The sequence below is a fragment of the Podarcis liolepis genome (assembly GCF_965112155.1).
Source record: "Podarcis liolepis genome assembly, chromosome: 11".
In the NCBI taxonomy this organism is placed as follows: domain Eukaryota; kingdom Metazoa; phylum Chordata; class Lepidosauria; order Squamata; family Lacertidae; genus Podarcis; species Podarcis liolepis.
This window is the reverse complement of record NC_139565.1, coordinates 50758933-50782613: the sequence shown is the minus strand read 5'-3', so window position 1 is coordinate 50782613 and position 23681 is coordinate 50758933. Positions and strand designations below refer to the sequence as shown.

General features: G+C 46.7%; 1 protein-coding gene and 1 long non-coding RNA gene across 21 annotated transcripts in view; one reads left to right on the top strand and one right to left on the bottom strand.

The window, feature by feature from the left end:
* NEDD4L (NEDD4 like E3 ubiquitin protein ligase) overlaps positions 1 to 23681 on the top strand; it is a 324861-nt gene that overhangs the window by 150987 nt on the left and 150193 nt on the right. The window lies entirely within an intron of this gene.
* On the bottom strand, positions 1190 to 22248 carry LOC310689126. The gene is made up of 3 exons (XR_014517346.1): positions 21777 to 22248; positions 10371 to 10555; positions 1190 to 2042 (listed from the first exon to the last, which is right to left on the bottom strand). It is a non-coding gene; the product is annotated as an uncharacterized lncRNA (long non-coding RNA).

The window sequence follows — 23681 nt, the reverse complement described above, 5'->3', positions numbered from 1 at the left end:
ATAAATATTAATGGTGACAAAGTGGATTGAGTTTTGCGGCATTGCTTTCAAGTCTACCAGCTGCTCATTAAAGGATCACAAGGTTTTAAGCGGGAGCAAGGCTTGTTCCTAAAACTAAGGAACACACTTTACAAGTTCATAACTGCCGCAGGCCTTATGGAACTGGGTTAGCTTTGGCTGTAGCATCAAAGCTCGATGCACCTCATTAGATCTCCACATTTTAACCTTCCATGACTGGAATAAAAAGAAAGAGCAAACCGACTAGGAAGTTCAGAGGGTGACACTGGAGAGGTTTAGCAGGGCAACCCCAATGCCCTTTTAACATATGTAAAAACCACCAATAGACAAAACAACAAGTAATGTGAGAGGGAGGTTAGGTCTCTGTCCCTCTCTAGAAATCTGAGTGGACTTGTTACATTTGAGGTGTCATTTTATCCACTAAAGGATGGAGATGCATGCAAAGCTTGAAGGTGTTGGTTCATCAGAATGTGTGCCAATTGATCGAAATGTTCAGGCAGGTGCCTTGAGTGACGTCGGCGCAAATCCTTTTAACAGGTACCTTCCATCGAGTGTCTCTAGAGTGATTGTCTGCAGAACAATACTATTTACCAGAACAAGGCCAATTTAGTAGGAAAGTGTGTCTTTCCCTTCTCGCCTGACCAAGTGCAACCTGCTGCCAGGCATGTTTACGTGGAATTAAAGGTAAAGGGAACCCCTGACAATTAGGTCCAGTCGTGGCCAATTCTGGTGTTGCGGCGCTCATCTCGCTTTATTGGCCAAGGGAGCCGGCATACAGCTTCCAGGTCATGTGGCCAGCATGACTAAGCCTCTTCTGGCGAACCAGAGCAGCGCACGGAAACGCCGTTTACCTTCCCGCCAGAGTGGTACCTATTTATCTACTTGCACTACGTGCTTTTGAACTGCTAGGTTGGCAGGAGCAGGGACCGAGCAACAGGAGCTCACCCAGTTGCGGGGATTCGAACCGCCGACCTTCTGATCGGCAAGTCCTAGGCTCGGTGGTTTAACCCACAGCGCCACCCGTGCCCCTTACGTGGAAGTCCCACTAAATTTAATAGTGTTTCTTCCTGAGTGAAGAGGAGTTGGTGCCTTAGAATGGATTCTTTCCAGGACAGGAAGTGGGATTCCCATAGAAGCCCGAGGTTCCCTACTCGCATGTTAAAAATTGCGTAGAAATGGGGAGGAATGTGGGAGAGTCTTGTTTTAAAGTCTTTGGTGGCTGTCCTGAACTTCTGGTGAATCTGTCACACCTGATAACATGTTTTCTCTTTCACCATTGAAGAGGCTCAAGGGCAGACTGGTCCCACACTGCAGCGCTGATCTATTTTGGCCAGTGGAAGCTCATGCCACAATAAACTTGCTAGATGCTATGGGGTTTGGCCTCCCCACTTCCTTCAGTGATTTTGGTGCACTAAAGGCATTGCTCAGTTTCTGCAAGGAGGCAATATGAGCTGGACAGCAAACCCGATTGTGCCAGATTGTTGTGCACTTCTTAACATCATTGAAGAAAAGGTTCTCTCTGTCTTGTTCTCCCGGACGTTGTCCTTGATACCCTCTTTCACTTGATCATTCATTTTTGAAGCAGTTATGATTCGAGCACATTTCAGTTGACGCACAACGCTGCTTGCATGGAGAGTGAGAACAAAATGACTGTTTACTATGTTTTATGGAGGGTTATTAAAACAGCCCGAATCAAGAGCGAGCCCTTGTTTTACTTCCCTTCTCCTTGCCCCTGTGTCCTTGGAGGTGATTTGTTCGTGCGCAAGAGATACGGACTGCCTGACCCATGCGGAAGTTTAAACCAAATGATTTCAGTCCGGGCTCCTTTGTAGTACAACCTTTTCGGATCTGTACAGGACTCCCAACTTCTTCACCCTGAAGCAGTGCTTCTCTGTCAACAACATATGTTCTGTTCTGCACCAGTGTGGGGCTTGGTATCTGCAGCATCCTGAGGGCTGCTGTGCTATCTGCTCCAGAGGGGACCCGAGCAAGATTTTCAGTGATTGGGTAAGATTTTCAGTGCTCTGATTAAAAACATAAGAAATTGCCTGCTTAAAGATTGATATATGATTTAGTGCCTGCTATTCCATCAAAGAAAACCTAATGAAAATGTTCTGTAGGTACAGTGGTGCCCCGCAAGACGAATGCCTCGCAAGACGAAAAACCCGCTAGACGAAAGGGTTTTCTGTTTTTCGATGCGCTTCGCAAGACGAATTTCCCTATGGGCTTGCTTCGCAAGACGAAAACGTCTTGCGAGTCTTGCGATTTTTTTCGCTCCCCCCCTTTTTCTAAGCCACTAAGCCGCTAATAGCCTTTTAGCCGCTAAGCCTTTAATAGCCGCTAAGCCGCTAATAGGATTGCTTCGCAAGACGAAAAAACCGCTAGACGAAGAGACTCGCGGAATGGATTATTTTTGTCTTGCGAGGCACCACTGTATTATATTACACCTTTGAAACTCGCCAATATATATGTTAGAATCTAATCTGTGTTGGAAATGTAAGGAGGTGGAGGGGACTATGATCCATGTATGGTGCGGCTGCGAAAAAGTTAAAGAATTCTGGGGATGTATCCACGAGGAGTTTAAAAAGATGTTTAAAATTTCTATTAGAAAAAAACCAGAGGCGTACCTGTTGGGCATCTTAGGAAAGGATATCCCACAAGATAAGAAAAGATTATTCTTATATGCTACAGCCACAGACAGACTATTACTTGCAAAGAACTGGGAAGGAAACATTATACCCACAAAAGAGGATTGGATATGTAAATTATGTGAATTTATAGGAATGGCGAAGTTAACAGCAGCCATAAGACACCAGACAAATCAGAAACTAAGGTCAGAGTGGCAATGCTTTGAGGATTATATGAAAAAACACTGCTCTAAGGATAACATGTTGATATGTATAGATTATGTTTGTAAAGTACAATTAGAAAAAAATAATATTCTAAGAACATTAAGGATGAGATACAAAAGACGCAATGTTAACAAGAATTTAAATATTAAGGGATGGTGAATATTGGGGGAGGGAAGTCACATGGGGGTATTATTTGTTTTTATGGTTATTATTTTGCATTTTTGTATTTTTGATTGATTAGGATATGTTTTTGAAAATAAAAAATAAACAAAAAGAAAAAAGAGATGGCCTGCTGGACCACACCAATGGCCCATCAAATCCAGCGTTCTGTTTTCACAGTGGCCTTTTTGCCACTGGTATAGAAATGAGTACAAGTGTGCTTTAATTGCAAAATGTAATTCAGAAGGCCTCACTTTGATTTGACTCTTCTTTGTATGGAATCTGAGCTACTTTGGCCTAGCGCCTTAGATTTCTTTTTAAAGCTCAGGTGATTCCATTGTCACCAGAGACAATGACTCAGGAGGGGCTTTGTAGATGTTTGGAATCGTATTTTGCACCTGAAATGCGCCCAAAGTTATTGGAAGCAATCGTGCAACTGTGCGAACGCTTTAAAATTCTTGCTTTTCGTTTTGCAAGTTTGCTGCTGCGTCAGCTCTGTGTTAACAGTAAGCCATGAGTAATACCATTTTATGTGGACTTGGGTCAACACCAGGCAGGTCTGAACACCGAGGCAGCTGCTCAGTTTTCAATTCCGCTGTAGTGTTTCTCACATAAAATTCTGGTATTTCTTGTCTGCTGTTGGATGGAGGCAGGGCACTGGAAGCTCTTGAGGATGAGAGCAAGTTCCTTATTCATGAAATATGTGTAGGAGCAATGCTAAATTAGCAGGAGGTTCATAACAGGGTTCTCTGCAGCCCTGTTTGACTAAATCGCCAGGCTAAGGAGTGTTATCAAGGTTAGCTAGGCCTGTTTCAATTCCATTGGCAGTAGCCAGTGGAGTGCCCTGTAGCTAGGTGAACCCGGGCCAGCCGGCCACAAAATCCCAACAATTCACAGGAGAGGAACCCAATCAGGGCTGCCTAGATAGATAGATAGATAGATAGATAGATAGATGCTTTATTGTCATTACACTAGTGCAACATTGCACCAGTGCAACGAAATTGGATGCCATCCCTTAAATTGAAGCCAACACTGTGAAAAAGTCTCTCACCTCCCACTGCTCCATGTCCCTGCAGCCTCTCTTTGGATTGCTGCAAGATAAGCCCAGCTTGGCCCCATTTGCACTAAACATTTAAAGCGGCGTCATACCATTTTAAACAGTCATGGCTCCCTGCCCCAAGAAACAATCCTGGGAACTGAAATTCATTCAGGGTGCCGAGAATTGTAACGAGACCCCTGTTTCCTTCACAGAGCAGCCATTTCAAGAGTTCCCTAGAAAACAGGCATGGCAACTCAATACAGTCATACCTCATGTTACATTTGCTTCAGGTTGCGCGTTTTCAGGTTGCATCCCGCGGCGACCCAGAAGTACTGGAAAGGGCTACTTCCGGGTTTTGCCACTCGCGCGTGTGCAGACACGCAAAATGATGTCACACCCATGTGCAGAAGCGGCAAATCACAACCTGCGGGTTGCGTTCCTTTCAGGTTGCGAACGGGGCTCCGGAACGGATCCCATTCGCAACCAGAGGTACCACTGTATTTGTTTCAAGGGGGCCAGGCCCCCTTCATCTCCAGGTGGCGCTGTGGGCATTGTGTCATACGTGTGACATGTGATTCATGTCCAGTGGCCAGCCCCTCCATAGAGCGCTCAGCCTCCTCCGCCGTGTGTGCGATGTGTGCCGCCCTTGCCCCCCGTCTTGGGGACTTATTATTTATACCCCGCCCATCTGGCTGGGTTTGCCCAGCCACCCTGGGCGGCTTCCAACAAAAGATTAAAAATACATTAAAACATCAGTCATTAGAAACTTTCCTAGACAGGGCTGCCTTCAGATGTCTTCTAAAAGTCAGATAGTTATTTATTTCCTTGACATCTGATGGGAGGGCGTTCCATAGGGCGGGCGCCACAAAAGAGAGAGATGGCTAAGCCACTCAGAGAATTGTAGTTTTATGAGAGAAATAGGGGTCTCCTGACAACTCACAGCACTGCTACAATTCCCAGGATTCTTCGGGGAAGCTAGGGCTGTTTAAACGGCATGATGCTGTTTTAAAGATATAGTGTCATTGGGGGTCTCGAGAGATATTCGTTGATCGATGTTGTAGCTTGATTGGCTGCTTTCATTTGCTTATGAGAGAAATAGTTCTGCTTTTAAGTGATGCAAATAATCTTTGTGGTAGACATCTTCGATCAGGCATAGACAAACTTGGCCCTCCAGATGTTTTGAGCCTACAGTTCCCATCATTCCTGACCACTGGTCCTGTTAGCTAGGGATGGGCGTTGTAGTCCCAAAACATCTGGAGGGCCGAGTTTGCCTCTGCCTGTCTTCAATGCACCTCTCCCTCTTCTCTCTCTCTCTCTCATAGTAGGAAATGTGTGTTTCAATATGTTGCTTCCCACTTGCAGTTTTATGTAAGTTTTACCTGTATTGAAAATAAAAATAATAAAATATGCACTGTAGCATCTATTTTAGTCAATGTGTTTTGAATAGAGCAGTTGTCATCAACTGTATGGGCTTTTTTGGAATTATTCCCTTCCCTAAATCAGCAGAGAGAGAGAGAGAGAGAGCACAAACTTGCTTTTCCAAGAAAACTGGATAAAAGTGTGATACAGTATAATTAATCACACAGAGCTGAAAGAGGAATTTCCTCCTTCATCTCTCTGTACTTTCCAAGGGAGAAGAGGATGGCCACACTCACGGCCAAGAGAGCAGTGATTGGGAGAACTTGGGAAACTTCCTGGGTTCTAGGGGAAGACCTCAAGGTCACCAGTGGTGCCTATGAAGTCCACGCTGGCAACCCTTGGAATAGATTAGCCTGGTTCAGCTACTGAGGTTGAAATCTTAAATGCGCTTCCTGGAGAGTTAAGTCCCATTGAGCTTGGCAGAACTAGGGTTCCGGGTAGATGGGCACAGGATGGTGCTGTAAACGCTGCAGACCCAATTTCAGAGAGAGCAGCTAAATAGGAAACATCTCACTTAAGAGCATTTCAGGTATGTAGTTTCCGCAATTGTGCCATTCTGCAATGGGGCTGTGCAGGAGAAAGGCTGGGTTTCTCTTGCCTCCTTATGTCTCCAGCCCAGTTGGAATACTTTATAGGTTACACATGCAAATAATTCACCCTGAAGTCAACAAAAAGAGGTAGATCTCTCCTCCCTCCCATGACAAAACACAGATGGATGTTTAAGATATGGGAGGGTCAGGGTTTACAAGAGGATTCCTTTCCCGCAGAGTCCGGCAGCGGTGAATTTATAGCTTATACGTGCAGTTTGCTGTTCCCCTCTGCCGTCATCTTGGCGCAACTTGGAATATGCATCCGGCAGTCGTGGTTTAGGTATTTGCTCGCCTTTGGAGTCCAGCCTGCCACTTTAAGCATTTGACTGTGGGGCCGGTAAGTATAATTTTCTAAGAGCCCTTCTAATTTTCTCAGCAAAACCAGTGAAATAGAGCCATGAACATAAAGGAATGAATAGTAATGGGTAGCACTGCTTAGGCAGAGGTTCTACAGCAATTTTAGTCTAGAAGTCGTTCAGCGTACAGCATTTCATATGAAATTCATTTGTTTTCTACTTGAGTAAACTTGCATTGCTGCATAAGCCCAGTTTCATTGCTGTTTTATGAATTGTACCCAACTAAGAGATAATGTAGTTATGTTAGTCATGTCCCTTAATTCCAGTGGGTCTACTCTGAGTAAGCCCAAATTGGATTCAGTCTTGTGTGTGTATCTGCTGATTAAAATGGACTTTACAATTTTTAGATTCAGGTAGGTAGCCGTGTTAGTTTGATGCAGACGAAATAAATAAATAAAATTAAAAAATTGTCCAGTAGCACCTTAAAAGGGTAAAGGACCCCTGACAGTTAAGTCCAGTCGTGAACGACTCTGGGGTTGCGGCGCTCATCTCGCTTTAGTGGCCGAGGGAGCCGACGTTTGTCCGCAGACAGTTTTTCCCTGGTCATGTGAAAAAGTGTGCATGCACATGAAAACTTATACCCAGAACAAACTTAGCTGGTCTCTAAGGTGCTACTGGACAATTTTTTTATTTTTTTTATTCACAATTTTCGTTTTTAAACGCCCTGCTGACTAAGCCACCAGCCCATTTTCACAGATCAGTATATCTTTGTGGATGGGGTGAACTGGTGATAATGCAACCGTTTTTCAAATCCCTTTCATAGGGAATTGTTTAGAATTTTTCCACTCCTTGCATGCTTGTGAAATGTTGCTACCCTTTTGCTGTTCTTGAAGCGGGCTGGGAACTTGCAAATACATAGTTTCATGCTGAACTTTTGAAAGTGGAATTGCAGCTCAACCAGAAACTCCTAAGGTTATCTCTGGTCTTCCAAAGTCACTGGCTGAATTCAGATATCATGCTAACCCCAGCTTTGAATCTGATTGGGAATCCTAACCATGGTTTGAACTCTTGTTCAACTCTTGAACGGTTGTATGCTTAGCACTTTCATATCTAGATTCAGGGACCTCCAGTGGTGCGTCAACATCTGTAACTGTGATTTGTCAATTCGGGTACATATTACGAATCCATAGTTTCAGGCAGTGATTTCTGATTTACAAGCCAATTTCAAACATGGTTTGTCCTTCTAGACATTGTACTTAAATCTATCAACCATTGTTTATAGTGAATCCTATGCGTGTCTACTTTGAAGTAAGCCCTGTGGAGTTCAGTGGAGTTTTACTCCCAAATTAAGCATGTAAGAATGCAGGCTGTGTGTGCCTCAATCAAGCCACTACGGACTCTGTTTTCCATTCGCTGTAATTAAGCATGTCTGAAAAAGAGAGCTGTCCTTTTCACTGCATATTGATAGGATCTAGTTAATAAACTCTGGTTCCCCCCGTCTTTAAAAAATAACACCAACACATTTACTTTCTTGCTTGTTTTCACAAAAAGTAGCTCGGTTGCAAATACACTTGTTGGCTGGGATGATAGGGAAACTGGAAGATATGTTTGCTGGGAACATTGTTTTGTATAACTGCATGAAATAAACCAGGATAACACAGCCAAATTATTAATACGTTGTGAGTAGGGATGGCAGATCCTGTACGTTTTAGTTTCTTAATTCCTTAGTCTTAGATTCATTTCTTCAAATTTTCATATCAGTTTGCATTTTTAAAAAAAATACTCACAAAAAATAATCTGCATCAATTCTAATATAGAGATGTGCGTAACAGACACATTTTTGCAAGCAATTTCCTTAGTGGAAGCTTATCGAATATATGTGAATTTTTATACACAGTTCCTAATAGACACATTAATTGTTTGGAAAACTGCACTGCACGATTCAAAAAAGTTCCTGTGTGGGAAGACGGCTGCATTTTGGTTTTCATATTCTGTGAAGTGTTAATTTGGTAGGCTTGCAATGTGAACCGAACTGAATTCCTTCCCCATCCCTTGTTTGTGAGTTAATCCAGACATTTTTAAACCTCCTTTGGCAGCTCCCCCCAGCTGCTTTTGAAGGTCTACAATTTTTGTGAATTAACAGCGCAAGTAACTGGAAACTTTTGCTTGCTGGTAGAATGCATTGGCATCGTGTGGAGGTGCATATGGGGAGGACCCAGGTCACATGACTGCTACCCTCCCTGCTTTTTGTGGGAAAACTGTTGCACGAATCAGCTCTTATGTACATGGTCGTCTGTGTGGCGTTCCCACAACATGTGTCAAGGGTGTGTGCAGGAGCCAGGCCCTGTGACCAGTAGGACTTTGCAGGACTGGGGCCTTCCTAAGTTTCTTCTGAAGAGGCAAGGTGCGGCCACACAGGTGAGGCCAATTGGTAACTCACAGCACCTGGTGGCAAGAGCTGGGAAGGGATAGAAGGTCAGCATTTCCCTTTAGCTCTTTACCACAGCAACACGTTTCCTTGCCTTGTTGCGTTTGGCTCCTTGATCCTTGGGCCCTTGACTTCGTGACTCCTCGCTTCCTGACCCTCGGACCCTTGGTTTCTTGACTCCCGCCTCTCTGACCCTCGGACTCTTGGCTTCCTGGCTTCTGGACTCCCATTCCTGCTCCCACTCCACCATCTTTCCCCCTCTCCCGGCGTCCCCAGCCAGGACTTCGATCGCCCGTGAACCGGACTGTGACAACATGTGCGTCTTTCGGTACACAGGAAGCTGCCTTTCTACTAGGTCACAGTACGTACTGGTCTATATTGTCTGATCTGCTCTGTTCTGACCAGTGGAGGCTGTCTAGGATCTTAAGCAGAGGACTTTCCCATCACCTGCTGCCTGAGATCCTTTTAACTGGAGATGACAGAGACTGAATGTGGGTCCCTTTGCAAGCAAAGCATGAGCTTTACCTTTAGAGAGTCCCTCCTGTTTGGTGGATATGAAGGGCCTGTGCCCATTGTTCCATCACATAAATGGGACTTGGGCATGTGGCATTTCATAGACTCATAGAGTTGGAAGGGGCCACAGGGTCATCTAGTCCAACCCCCTGCAATGCAGGAATCTTTTACCCAACATGGGGCTTCAACCCATGACTCTGAGATCAAGAGTCTCACGCTCCACAACTAAGCTATGGAGCAAGTCATGGAACTAGTTAAGTGATACACAGTGGTACATTGGTTCTCGAACTTAATCCATTCCAGGAATCCATTCAACTCACAAGACCATTCAGAAACCAACGTGCAGCTTCTGGTTGGCTGCAGCAGCTTCTGAAAAACGTTTGCAAACCGGAACACTTACTTCTGGGTTTGTGGCGCTTAGGAGCCAAGCTGTTCAAGAACCAAGGTACCACTGTACAGATTTGGTTAACTGTAAATAAAACCTCTAAGCAGATTACAAAGATGTAAAAAAAAAACCACCACCACCACATTAAACTTGCCAATAAAAACGAACAAGTTATAAAAAGCAAAATGAAGAAAAGCAACAGCTAGAAATATATATTCTAAGCCAAAATTGCAGATCAAAAATACACCTCAACTCCACATGTCTGGGTAAGCCTACCAAAACAAAAAAAGTTTTTAGCAGGCACCAAAAGGAAGCTCCTGCAGTCAATCGGAAGCTGCGTCAGACGTTCGAGTTCCAAAGAATGTTTGCAAACCGGAACACTCACTTCGGGGTTTGCGGTGTTCAAGAGCCAAAACGTTCGACTCACAAGGTGTTCGTCATCCAAGGTACAACTGTACCTTTAGGTACAGTTTTAGTGACAAGTTTATTGTGCATGCAGGTTTAGTGACAAGTTTAGTCAGGTTTAGTGACAAGTTTATTGTGCATGCAGTTGCAAACCTGTGCAAAGTTTCCTTGACTCTGAAACATCATGTAACTAGTATCACAATTAGCAGTAATTGGGGGTTTTCCTTCGCCTTCTGAGCCGAGCAATTGGATAGTGATGTTCTTACCCTTTGGAATAATCCCCAGGTCCATTTCAACAAATTTATCACATTTCCTTGTGTTTACTACTCGCTATCTGAAACCAGTTTCATGAAGTTCAGATTGCAGGCCTGCCCCTTCCTTACTTCTGCCCTGCTTCTGATTTTCTCTTGTGGTGCTGTAATGTGCCTCTTGTGTCACATGGCTCAGCTCCCTGTGTGATACCAACAGATGAAATGGCAAGCATAACATGAAAACAAGTCATGGGGCCATAAAAATTGCTGCATGTTGCTCTAAGGGTGTAATGCTGTTAGGTAATATTTTGACCAGCTGATTTGAGTCTTCAGATGCAACAATCTCTTAGAGCTAAACCACAAAGCCAAATTACAGGTTGCCTTAATCAGGCATGGCCAAACCTGGCCCTCCAGATGTTTTGGGACTACAGCTCCCATCATCCCTGACCACTGGTCCTGTTAGCTAGGGATGATGGGAGTTGTAGTCCCAAAACATCTGGAGAGCAAAGTTTGGCCATGCCTGCCTTAAATGCATTATGACACCCTCCCACCCCCTGCCACTAACATTATATTGGTTGCAGATGTGTGATTTGACATTCTGCTCAGCATTGCCAATGTAGCAGAGAAAGCCGAGCCATAGTAATGCTGCATTATGTATGATATGTGCTTTACAACAACAACAACAAATAATTTATTATTTATATGCCATCCATCTGACTGGGTTGCCCCAGCCACTATAGGAGGCTCCCAACAAAATATTAAAAACAATAAAATAGAAAACACTAAAAACTCCTCTAAAAAACTCTTCTGAAAGTCAAGTATTAAGTAAGTGGTTCTCAAAGGTTTTTTTCTTTTTTTTCTGGACAGCTTGACAATACTCTGGAGGAAATGGTGGACCACAACTTTTTTCTTCTTCAGTGCTGCTTTCAAAAGCAGACCTGTATTATGAAATTCATGGGCGCTAGGATAGCTCAGTTGCTTAGAGTGTGGTGCTGATAACGCCAAGTTGCAGGTTCAATTCCTATATAGAACAGCTGCATATTCTTGTGTCGCAGAGAGTTGGACTACATGATCCGCAGGGTCCCTTCCAATTCTATGATCCACCTAACGCAGAAGAGTCTGTTTAAGAGGGGGGGCGGAAATGAGTATTGTTTTAATAATTTATATACCTGTCTTTCATTTTGAGAAGAAACATGAAGGTGCTTCACACACAAGTGAAAGCCAACATCAAATTAACAAGTATTAAGCAATTATAAAAATATAGCTACACGTAATTAAAACACCTAGCAAAATGATTTCATCAAAACATCTGCAATTAAAACGTATAATAAACAAGCTCGTTAAAATGTAGCTCCAATGGTTAAAAACAGTTAAAAGAACAATTTAAACAGAAGGTTGAAGCCAGGAGATCAGGGAACAATTGTCTAAACAGGTGTGTCTTCCAGAGATGGCAGAACGCCAGTACTGATGGGGCAACTTATATTTCAGCAGGGAGGGCATTGCACAACAGCAGTGCGACTGGTGGAAACGTCCATCTCTGTATGGCCACCAACCTGAATAGTCGTCAGGCCATGGCAAAACTAACTAGGTTCAATTTCTAAATTGCTATACTGCCCTTCATCCAGAAGATCACAGGGCAGTTTAACATACAAAACATTTCTGGGCAGTAAATGGGAAGGGGTCCTACCCTGGTCCAGAGTTGTTTAGGGCTTTGTATGCAAGTAATAAGACCTTAAAGCTCGTTTAGTGGTTAATAGGCAGTCAGTGCATATATCACTTAGCACTGGTGTCCAGAGTCAAACCCAAACCACGGTCCCATAGGCAGTGTGGTGTAGTGGTTGGAGCCAAGGATGCCCATTCATCAACATGGGCAGTTCAGCAGACCCAGCCCCTCAGCTTGGCTTCCCTTTTGCACGCTGATTGCAGCATCTGGGCTTGATGAGGCCTGTGACCCTCACCTGTCCTGAGCCTACTCCAGCTGAGGAATCATACACCTTCTCCCAGAGCTAGCGAGCCCCACCTGGCCAGCTAGAGATCTGGGTTGTGGGTCCTTGCCTGCCTCAGCCTCCTTGTGCACTCATCTTGCTGCTCCCTATGCCCACCGTGTTTGGGGAGACAGGGACCCTCTGGTTCTGGTGATGGGTCCTGCTGTTCTGGTTCCTGTGGATTGACCTTCATCACCCTGTGAGTACTTCCTTTCCCACTCCCTGTTGCCCCAGTGTGTCCCACTCCCAGATCCATACCTTGTTGGGATCCTCTTCCTCCATTTCCTCTTCCTGGGACACTGGCCATGCCTGGCTGGGGCTGATGGAAACAGAATCCTTCATCACCTGGAGGGGTGACACACTGCCTTCTCCTGTTTTTTCTATGGTGCCATATGTGCTCTGGCCTACTTAGATGCACAGCTCCAAAGCTTCCACCTTTTTAATTCTACCAGCACTTGCACTTTCTTGGGTATTTCATCACTAAACCTTCTGACCTATCCAGTGTCCTGGTTCGGAACATAAAGACACCCAGGGCAGATTTTTAATTGAGGCAATTTTGATTGCAAGGAAATAGGCCACTTTAAGATTTTCCTTTTTGTATGCAACATTCAAAATATATTCTATGGGGAAGGTGTTTGGATGCTTGACTTGTCAAGACAGAGACTGCAGTTTATAGTTGTTGTGCAATTCTTCTTTTTACCGCAGTAAGGAGCAGAAACATCAAATCCTCAGACTGAAATGTGTGTGTGTGTACACACACACACACACACACACAAACAAACACAAAAGTGTTTTGTAAATGACTAAACACAGATTCTCATAGTGGGATGCTGTTTATGCAAGAGCAAGGAATAAATACCCACTGGATTATTCGTAGCACAGTCAAATCGATTTTAGAATCAATGAGACTAAATAGGTTTAAAGTCAGGCTACATCAGCATAGCTCACTTGTGAATTGGACTGCTTAGACCGATAATACATGCCATAGAAATAATCTAATCCTTTTAACCCTGTGTGCATGCATTGACACTTGGGGATTTGAACTCTTAACACAGCCAGTGAGATATATTTGCACTGAAACTAAAGTTCAGTGCACAGAGTTGACGTTTTTGTGACACAGATTCTGATTGCTAGGTGTGTTTTGTTTTTGTGTTTTGTTTTTTAAAGTGTTCATGGGTGACTAGACTAGTGTTTGAATTTTGCACTTCTGCAAAATCTGCTTGAAAGATGCAAAATTGGGACGAGTGCACACCATAAGCAGTAGTCTCACTTTCAAATTACATTCCATGAAGAAATAACTACCTGCCACTTAAACTCCTGTTTAAGGGACGCGGGTGGCGCTGTGGATAAAACCTCAGTTCCTAGGACTTGCCGATCGTATGGTTGGCGGTTCGAATCCCCGCAGCGAGGTGAGTTCCCATCCTTCGGTCCCAGCTCCTGCCCACCTAGCAGTTTGAAAGCACTCTTAAGTGCAAGTAGATAAATAGGGACCGCTTTATAGCGGGAAGGTAAATGGCTTTTCCGTGTGCTGTGCTGGTGCTGGCTCGCCAGAGCAGCTTCGTCACACTGGCCACGTGACCCGGAAGTGTCTCCGGACAGCGCTGGCCCCCGGCCTCTTAAGTGAGATGGGCGCACAACCCTAGAGTCGGACACGACTGGCCCGTACGGGCAGGGGTACCTTTACCTTTACTCCATGTTTGAAATTAGCCAGGCGCTAGGCGCATTTTGCACCTGGCTATTGGCCACTTGCAACCAGGTGGAGGTGCCTGGGCGCTAGGATGATGCATGACGTCTCTACCATCTGGAGGTGCAAGCCTGGGGATCATTGGATCTTGACTGTTTTCATATACATCCTGTGGAATTCTATCAGTTATAGTTTATCTGCACAACCAGAATGAATTTCAGAAACCAAATTGTTTTTTTCTGTGGAGGCTGAGCAGGAGCAGTCAACAAGGCTATAGTTAATTGTTGTCGCTTTTCTCCACTCCCCCCCCCCCCACTGCCTTGCTCACATTGTGAAGAATATTCTAACGTTATGTCTGGTCCGTGTCACCCTTAAGAAAAAGAGGTAGGAATAGACCGATATATATGTGGATTGTCCCTGGATAAACTGCCTTTTCTTCTTTAAGTTCTCAAAGCTCTCACCTAGCTCATGGTTGTCATCTGAACTAGCCAAATGTTCAGAATTAATCACAGTCCATCATTTGAAAAATAAGACTTTGGAGCTGTCTTGCCCCAAAATGGCAACTAGACTTTCCATTTTCGTGTCTGTAACCTTGGTTTACTAAGGGACCCCGGTGGCGCTGTGGGTTAAACCACAGAGCCTAGGCCTTGCCGATCAGAAGGTCGGCAGTTTGAATCTCCACGACGGGGTGAGCTCCCATTGCTTGGTCCCTGCTCCTGCCAACCTAGCAGTTCAAAAGCACGTCAAAGTGCAAGTAGATAAATAGGTACCACTCCGGCGGGAAGGTAAACGGCGATTCCGTGCGCTGCTCTGGTTCGCCAGAAGAGGCTTAGTCATGCTGGCCACATGACCCAGAAGCTGTACACCGGCTCCCTTGACAAATAAAGCAAGATGAGCGCCGCAACCCCAGAGTCAGCCACGACTGGACCTAATGGTCAGGGGTCCCTTTACCTTTACCTTTACCTTTAACCTTGGTTTAAGGAGCCATTTGGCGCCTAGCTTTATATATATTAGTTTCTTACACAGCTCTTGGCCTAATTTCAAAAGTTACCTGTGAGTGATCAGCTCAGATTTTTGGCAAGACTGATCTGCCCCCTCAACTGGCAGGCTAATTGACAGAAAGACCAGAGGGTAGGGAGTTGGCCCCACCCACCAATAGCTACATCTCCTTCCACTGACAGCATGCAGCCCCCTATAACAAGGGAAATTGCCCCTCAACAGAAAAGTGATTTCTTGTTTCACGCTCCTGCAAAGGGATGCCAATTGAATGTTGGAAATGCCCCCAGCTTTGGCCTGCAATAGCCATGGGAGTCTATCCCATTTGCTGCATGCTGTGATTTGTTTTTACATTTTGGAAGCCTCCCTGTGGATTTAAATTTGGCTTCTTGCCTATCGGAGGAAGATTTAGCAATAGGCATGTCTTTGTAGTGTTCCTAGGAAATCCCCAGAGCTAAAGGCAAAAGTGTGGCTCCATTTTTGGGATTTCAACATAGCTGCTTCTGTCTTTGTGCACAAACTGGTTCAGCAGAGTTCACCCTGTCTCAGATGGAGCATCTGGTGCGCAAACGCTTCAAGGAGCCTGGGATTGCCACACATCTTCTGCTTTCTCCCTCTTTGTTATGATGTATGCTCATGCCATAGTTACCATGGGAGCCGGTGAGCTGGTGGGAGGGGGGGGAAAGAATAAAAGCCTTTTCTTAATTGCTAAATGTTGCAGCTTTCCATGTGCGTTAGCTGACATCTCTGGTAATTGGATTTCACAGATATTGTCTCTCTCTCTCTCTCTTTCCACCCCGCATTCTGCTGCGGCTTTCTGTGTTTTGACTAATACTCTACTGCAGCATTGCCTAGCATCCAGAAAGAGGCACGTTTTTGGTTCCGTTCCCTCCTGCCTGGTTCTGTTATTGCTGCTAATGTGCAAGGCTTTGTGAGTTTGCAGAAAGGACTGAGCAAGGTTCAGCTTACAAGCCCCACCAACAGAAGGCTGCACATGGTCTTCTGCTAGTGCAACAAGGCTTCTCCCCTAGTGTGCCCCAGCCCCCCAGAAAATAGGTTTGGGGTGTGTGTCAGGAGAATCACTGGGACAGCGCATGGGGGGCAGAGAGGGCAGATCATTCCATCAGGCAAGCAGAGACACTTGCGCTGAAGAAATCACCTGCTTAGCACTATGCTGATTTCCTCCCACCATGTTTTGTGGTTCTGCCTCCAGCACACAGCTGTTGCCTCTTAATAATAGAAAACTCTGGGAGTATTGTGACTTGAAGAAAAATCCCACCGGGCTCTTTAAGGACCATTGCGTTCAGATGCCTTCCTCTGTTGCATGGGGAACATACATCTTATCTTTGTAAGCTGAGGAAAACTTGGTGTGGAGGAAGACCCGTTGTAAGCATTCATGTTTCTCTCCATTCCTTAAACCCCTGGTTAATTGGTTTCCAGACCCGAAGTGCTGTTTTGACCTATACATAAAGCCTAAAGCAGCTCAGGACCGCAATTCCCCAAGGACCGCCTCTTTTCATATGAACCTACTCGGACCCTGAGATCATCTTCTGAGGCCCTCCTTTGTGTGCCTCCTCCTCAAGAGGTCCAGAAGGTGGAAACATGAGAACAGGACCTTCTCTGCAGTGGCTCCCCATCTGTGGAATGCTCTCCCCAGGAAAGCTTGCCTGGTGCCTTCATTATACACCTTTAGGCGCCAGGCAGAAACGTTCCTTTTTAAACCAGGCCTTTGGTTGATTTTATTGGCATCCCATGCCCTTTTAAAATGTGGCTTTATTTTTTTTTTGGGGGGGGGGTTATTGCGTTGTTGTGTTTTATTTTGATTATGTATTTTGTGATTTTATATTTTGATTTTGTTCTCTGAACCGCCCTGAGACCTCTGGGTGTAAGGCTGTATAGAAATTCAATCAATCAATCAATCACTGTTTTCAGTTCCCACTGGAACAGGAGCTAAACCCGTGCTGCTGACGCTGGTGACCCCAGCCCTTGTGAGAAGCACAAGGATGCTTCTCACAGAATCATAAAGTTGGAAGGGGCCACGTGGATGAAGCCTCTGCAATGCAGGAATCTCTTGCCCAATGCAGGGCTCGAACCCACAACCCTGAGATTAAGAGTCTCGTGCTCTACTGACTGAGCTATCGGCAGTCATCCAGGGAAAGGCCGTAGCTCAGTGGTAGAGCCTTGGATATAATAATAATAATAATAATAATAAATTTTATTTATATCCCGCCCTCCCCAGCCGAAGCCGGGCTCAGGGCGGCTAACAACACTAAAATAGTGCAACATTATAAAACATCATAAGAATTAATTAAAATCAAAATTGATGGCAACCATAAACTAAAGTATTGTAAAGATTGCCAAAGGAGGGAGTCAGGCTGTGCCCTAACCAAAGGCCTGGTGGAACAGCTCTGTCTTGCAGGCCCTGCGGAAAGATGTCAAGTCCTGCAGGGCCCTTGTCTCTTGTGACAGAGCGTTCCACCAGGTTGGAGCCGCAGCCGAAAAAGCCCTGGCTCTAGTTGAGGCCAGCCTAACCTCTCTGTGGCCTGGGACCTTCAAGATGTTTTTATTTGAGGACCGTAAGTTCCTCTGTGGGGCATACCAGGAGAGGCGGTCCCGTAGGTACGAGGGTCCTAGGCCGTGTAGGGCTTTGAAGGTTAAAACCAGCACCTTAAACCTGATCCTGTACTCCACCGGGAGCCAGTGCAGCTGGTATAGCACCGGATGAATGTGATCCCGCAGCGAAGACCCCGTAAGGAGTCTCGCTGCGGCATTCTGCACCCGCTGGAGTTTCTGGGTCAGTCTCAAGGGCAGCCCCACGTAGAGCGAGTTACAATAATCCAGTCTGGAGGTGACCGTCGCGTGGATCACAGTGGCTAGGTCAGGGCGAGAGAGGTAAGGAGCCAACTGCTTAGCTTGGCGGAGATGAAAAAATGCCGCCTTTGTTATAGCTGCAATCTGCGCCTCCATGGAGAGGGAGGTATCGAAGATTACACCCAAACTCTTAACGGACGGTGCTGGCACTAATTGCACCCCCGCAAGAGATGGGAGTTGCCCCCTCAATCCCATATCGTCCCGTCCCAGCCAGAGGACCTCTGTCTTCGAAGGATTTAACTTCAACCGGCTCCCACGTAACCATCCAGCCACAGCTTCCAAGCATCTGATCAGTGTGTCTGGGGCCGAGTCAGGATGGCCATCCATCAACAGATAGAGTTGGGTGTCATCAGCATACTGATGGCAGCCCAGCCCAAAACTCCGGACAAGCTGGGCGAGGGGGCGCATAAAGATGTTAAAAAGCATCGGGGAGAGAATCGCACCCTGAGGCACTCCACACACCAAGGAGTGGCGGGATGACAGTTCCCCCCCAAGCACCACCCTCTGTCCCCGACCAGAGAGAAACGAGCGCAGCCATTGAAGGACTGTGCCCTGGATCCCCACGTCGGCGAGGCGGTGGTCCAGAAGTTCGTGATCAACCATGTCGAAAGCTGCTGACAGATCTAGAAGAATCAGCAGCCCCGACCCACCTCGATCCAGCTGTCTACGAAGATCATCTGTTAGGGCGACCAGAGCCGTCTCGGTCCCATGACCAGCGCGGAAGCCGGACTGGAATGGATCCAGAGCCGATGTTTCATCCAGAAACCTACCAAGCTGTTCAGCAACCGCTCTCTCAATCACCTTACCCAGGAATGGAAGATTCGAAACTGGGTGGTAATTGGATAGATCTAAGGGATCTAATGATGTTTTCTTTAAGAGCGGACGCACCACTGCCTCCTTCAGTTCCCCTGGGAATGTCCCGGTGCCAAGGGACAAATTGATGATATCCCCCAGGGGGGCCCGCACCTCGTCTGGACACGCTCTAATCAGCCAAGACGGGCACGGGTCGAGAGGACAAGTGGTGGGCTTTCGAGCTCGGAGGAGTCTGTCCACATCGGCTGGGGATATCCGGTCAAAGTGGTCCAATACTGGACCCGAGGACAGTCGAGGGGCCTCCAGTTCCTTTATTGTATCCAAATTGGCAGGGAGGTCATGGCGGAGCGACAGGACCTTCTCCGCAAAAAAGCTCGCAAATGCCTCACAGCTGTGTGTCGAATTGTTATTTAAATTTGGCTGTCCTTCGAGGGACGTTAAAGACCGAATTATACTAAATAATTGTGCCGGGCGAGAGCTAGCGGATGCAATGGAGGCCGAGAAGTAGGACTTCTTAGCGGCCTTCACTGCCATCTCGTAGATTTTCATAAAAACCCTATAAGATGTTCTTGAGGCTCCGTCACGGGCACCCCGCCATACTCGCTCTAGCCATCTGAGGTCCCGCTTCATTTTCCGGAGCTCCTCAGTAAACCAGGGAGCCCGGTTTCTGCGGGGTCGCAGAGGGCGCTTAGGTGCGATCTCATTGATGGCTGCCAGGAGCTGGGTATTCCAGCCCTCAACAAGCTCAGTCAATGAGTCGCCAGGGGGAGAAAGGTCCCGCAAGGCTTGACGGAATCTATCAGGGTCCATCAGCCTCCGCGGGCGAGCCCAAATCGGCTCACCACCTAAGCAGGGTGGGGGTGGAACGTCAATCCTGGCTTTCAGAGCGTAGTGATCAGACCATGGCACCTTCATCGAAGGAAACATGATCACATCTATACCGACGCCAAAGATCAGATCCAGCGTGTGGCCTGCTTGATGTGTGGCGCCCGAAACAAACTGGGAGAGCCCTAGTGTCGCCATGGAAGACACCAGGTCCAGAGCCTGTGAGGAGGGAGTGGCATCGGCATGGATGTTGAAGTCCCCCAATACCAATAGGTTAGGGAACTCCAAGGCCCAGCCGGCCACCGCCTCCAGCAGGCCTGACAGGGTGGCTGCTGGTGCGCTAGGTGGCCGGTACACCAGCCAGACAGCCAAGCTCACCTCGGAGCCCCACACTAGGCCAACACATTCAATGCCGGGGATCGATGGCGGTGGTAGAGCCCTGAAAGAACAATCTTCCCGGATTAATAGTGCCACCCCTCCCCCCCGGCCCACAGTCCGTGACTGGTGGAGGACGGAAAAACCCGGGGGCGCCATCTCTCGTAAGGTAACAGTATCCCCTTTGCGCACCCAGGTCTCCGTCACACAAGCCAGGTCGACCCCCTGCGAGATGATGAAATCTCGCAGGGTGGCAGTCTTGTTGCCTATAGACCTGGCATTGCACAACACCAGTGACGGAGGTGAGTAATCCTTGCTCACCCTACCCTCGTCTCTCGGGATGGGGCGCAGATTGGAAGGGGTACGAGCATATCCGTATCTCGATCCCCTTCGCCTATGACATCTGCCCCCACCGCCATACCTCCCTCGCCCCTCCACAGTAGGAATCCCAGGCCTCATACTCGCCTCCATTTACAAAATATAAAAGCAAACAAACAAACAAAGAAACAATTACCCCAAAACAAAACCAATCCCCACCCCACTCAACAACCATCCCAACCCAAAATAAAACAAAACAAAATAAAATAAAAATACATGGATAAAAAACCACCGTTTCTGGTGATACAACAAAGTAATAAGTAAAAACACTTTTAAAACACTTTAAAAAATATAAAACGTTTAAACATTTGCTGCCGCAGCAGCAGTGTCCTTAGAGTTGTGGCGGTGGTGAGTATGGGGGCCGCCCCCAGGCCCAAGATGGAGAATGGGCTTGCAGGGGGAGCGGTCCTCCCCAAGACTCACTGGCAGAAGAACAGCAGCGATGTCCCGAGGCCTCCTTGGAGCCTTATATGCTGAGGTGGAGTATGGGGCCCGCCCCCAGGCCCAAGGTGGAAAATGGGCTTGCAGGGGGAGCGGTCCTCCCCAAGACTCACTGGCAGAACAACAGCAGCGATGTCCCGAGGCCTCCTTGGAGCCTTATATGCTGAGGTGGAGTATGGGGCCCGCTCCCAGGCCCAAGGTGGAGAATGGGCTTGCAGGGGGAGCAGTCCTCCCCAAGACTCACCGGCAAAGCGGCAGCAGCGATGTCCCGAGGCCTCCTTGGAGCCTTGTGTGCTGAGGTGGAGTATGGGGCCCGCCCATATAGAAGGGCTCAGGTTCAATCCCTGGTATCTGCAGGTAGTAGGGGTGGGAATGTTTCCTGTTTGAAACTCAAGATGGCCACCGCCACTAACTGTAGACAGCACTGAACTCAATGATTCTGTGTTCTATATTAGGTGCAGGGAACCCTTGGCCCTCCAGCTGTTGCTGAACTACAACTCCCATAAGCCCCAGCAAGCGTGGTGATGGACGGTGGGAGTTGTAGTTCAACACCATCTGGAAGGTTCCCTCCACCTGTTCTATAGTTTCAGCCTTGCCTCTGATTTCACTGAGTGGATTTCGGCAGGTCTTATTCTCTCGATGTCGCAAACAAAACACACACCCCTTTCCAACGTGAGGGAAATAATTCTCTACCTTTCAGAGTCACCGTGAGGATTGTGACGGGGGTAATTGTTTTATTTATTACGTTTTGAGGGTGGTGCACACGGTCCACCCCTTTCCAATTGTATCCTTGCAGCAACCCTGAGAGACAAGTTAGGCTGAGAGAGAGTGAGAGAGTGAGTGCCACACCAGAGTATGATTTGAACCCAGTCAAGTCCTGGTCCGGCGCTCCAACCACTGCACCACACTGCCTCCCGGCACATAAAGCACTTTAAGCACACAAGAGGAGCTCTTTAAATGCCAAGCGCTTTTGCTTTCTCCCTTTTCTGTCTTCCGTTTCTGAAGAAGGCAGGGAATTGGTAGGGAATTTGTTTGAAAAAATCAGTACTGTACCTTGGAACGGTGGTGGAAAGCAGCCTAGGTGGAGTCGTGTGTGTGTGTGTGTGTGTGTGTGTGTGTGTGTGTGTGTGTGTGTGTTCAAAGCTCCCTTGTCATACAGACAAGGTTTGCTGTCTTCCCTGTGAGTCATCATTATAGCTCGCAGCTCCCTGAATTCCAGCTTAGCAGCGTGAGAGCAAGATTTCTAAGAGGGGGGTGGTGGCGGTGGAGAGGTGTGCCTTCGCTTTCCAGAACCTAAAGAGGGATAAATACATATGCAGAAGGAAGTTGCTTTGGAAGAGGAAGTGCAGATTCAGGGCTCCAGAATCCAAATTTTATCCCTGTCGCCTGTGTGAAGAGGAAGGTAAGGACAAAAGAAACCCTTGTGATCTCTTTCCTCCTGTGAGAGAATTTGTCTTTGGATTTTTTTTTCTTTTCATGCGATTGCCTCCACCTTTGCCGCGACAGGCCCGTTGCTAAGATTCGGCTGCCGAATCAGATGTGTGCCTCCCCCTCCCCCCCCAAATTTGCACCACAGTGCTTCTCTTATTTTGATCTGTACTCGGAACGTAACACGAATAAATATATATAAATGTAGTCAGGCCTTACGACAGCTGTAGAAGCCAGGGAATGGGGGCGGGCCGTCGCCGTGTTGCATCTGCGGCTTTCAGATTTATTTATTTTTAAGGGAGTTACTACAACACAGAGATGTTAGGCTGTTGATTTATTCTTTCATTTCCCCTTGGGGGGGTGGGGAAATCTTGTGTAAGAATTTAATCCCTGGGAAGCTCAGTGTTGGGTGTAGGTAGAAGCACCACACTCCCATGACGTCATTTTAAGCACCTGCCAATCCTAAATTAGGGTTATTCTGATGTTGCCGCTTTCCACTGGCAGGCCCTCTCCTTTATTAGACCCCTGGCTTTAATTTTTTTAGTGTTATTTAATTTAAACAGCTCCACATAATATTGCGAGTGGCATTGCATCATTCTTCCCTTGGTCCCCCCCTGAAATCTACTACCTGCCAGTGTCATTGGATGACATTGGATTCCAGTAATGAGATTTATTTTTTTACAAGGTTTTTATTTTCCCTCTCCTCTTCACCCCCCCCCCACCCTTGTGGCCTCTAAACTAGGAAGGCTTTAAAAGGAAGTTTCGATCCTCTGATCACTCCTAATTGACCTTATCTACCTTTTCCAGGTTGTCTGTAATATCCCTGCACACAGTATTCTGGCTGCATCTGTGGCTTTAGATCTCTTTTAAATGTCCTTAAGGTGCTTGCTTTGTTTTCTTTCCCTCGTAGTCGAGAACATTAGATTTAACCGTGTTTACTCCAAGTCATAGCGCACCATCAAATCTAATGCGCACCTCAATTTTCAGAACCTTGAAACCCCCCAAAACTATTTGCTGGTGAATGTAAATGTGCCATCGAATCTAAAGCGCACCTTAATTTTTGCAGCATAATTGGGCCAAAAAAGGTGCACATTAGATTTGAGTAAATAGAGTACCTTTCATTTGTGTTTTCAGACCCAGAAACCTCCCCCCCCCCAATAATTCACAAATGACTCAAAATTTTGGTTTTGGTTTTTGGCAGAATTTAGGCCACAACTTTATTTATTAGAGAAAGTGACTGGTTGCATAGGCTCTGGTTCGGCTAGCTCTCTGCCATGCAGGTAGCGCTGACCCAGGACACCAGCAAAGGTCAGCCAAGGGGGAACACCTGGATAAGCGGAAAGCCGGGAACGGGCTAACTCCACCACCCAAATGTCCCCCTGGACTCAGGCACGGGCACAACCCCCTCTCAGGGGTTGACCAAACCATCGAGCCCCTGGATTCCTTTAACGGAATACCCTTCACATAGGGATGGCGAGAGCGTTCTCCCATCCCTATCACCTGAACCAGAGCCTATCCGCGACCTTACAA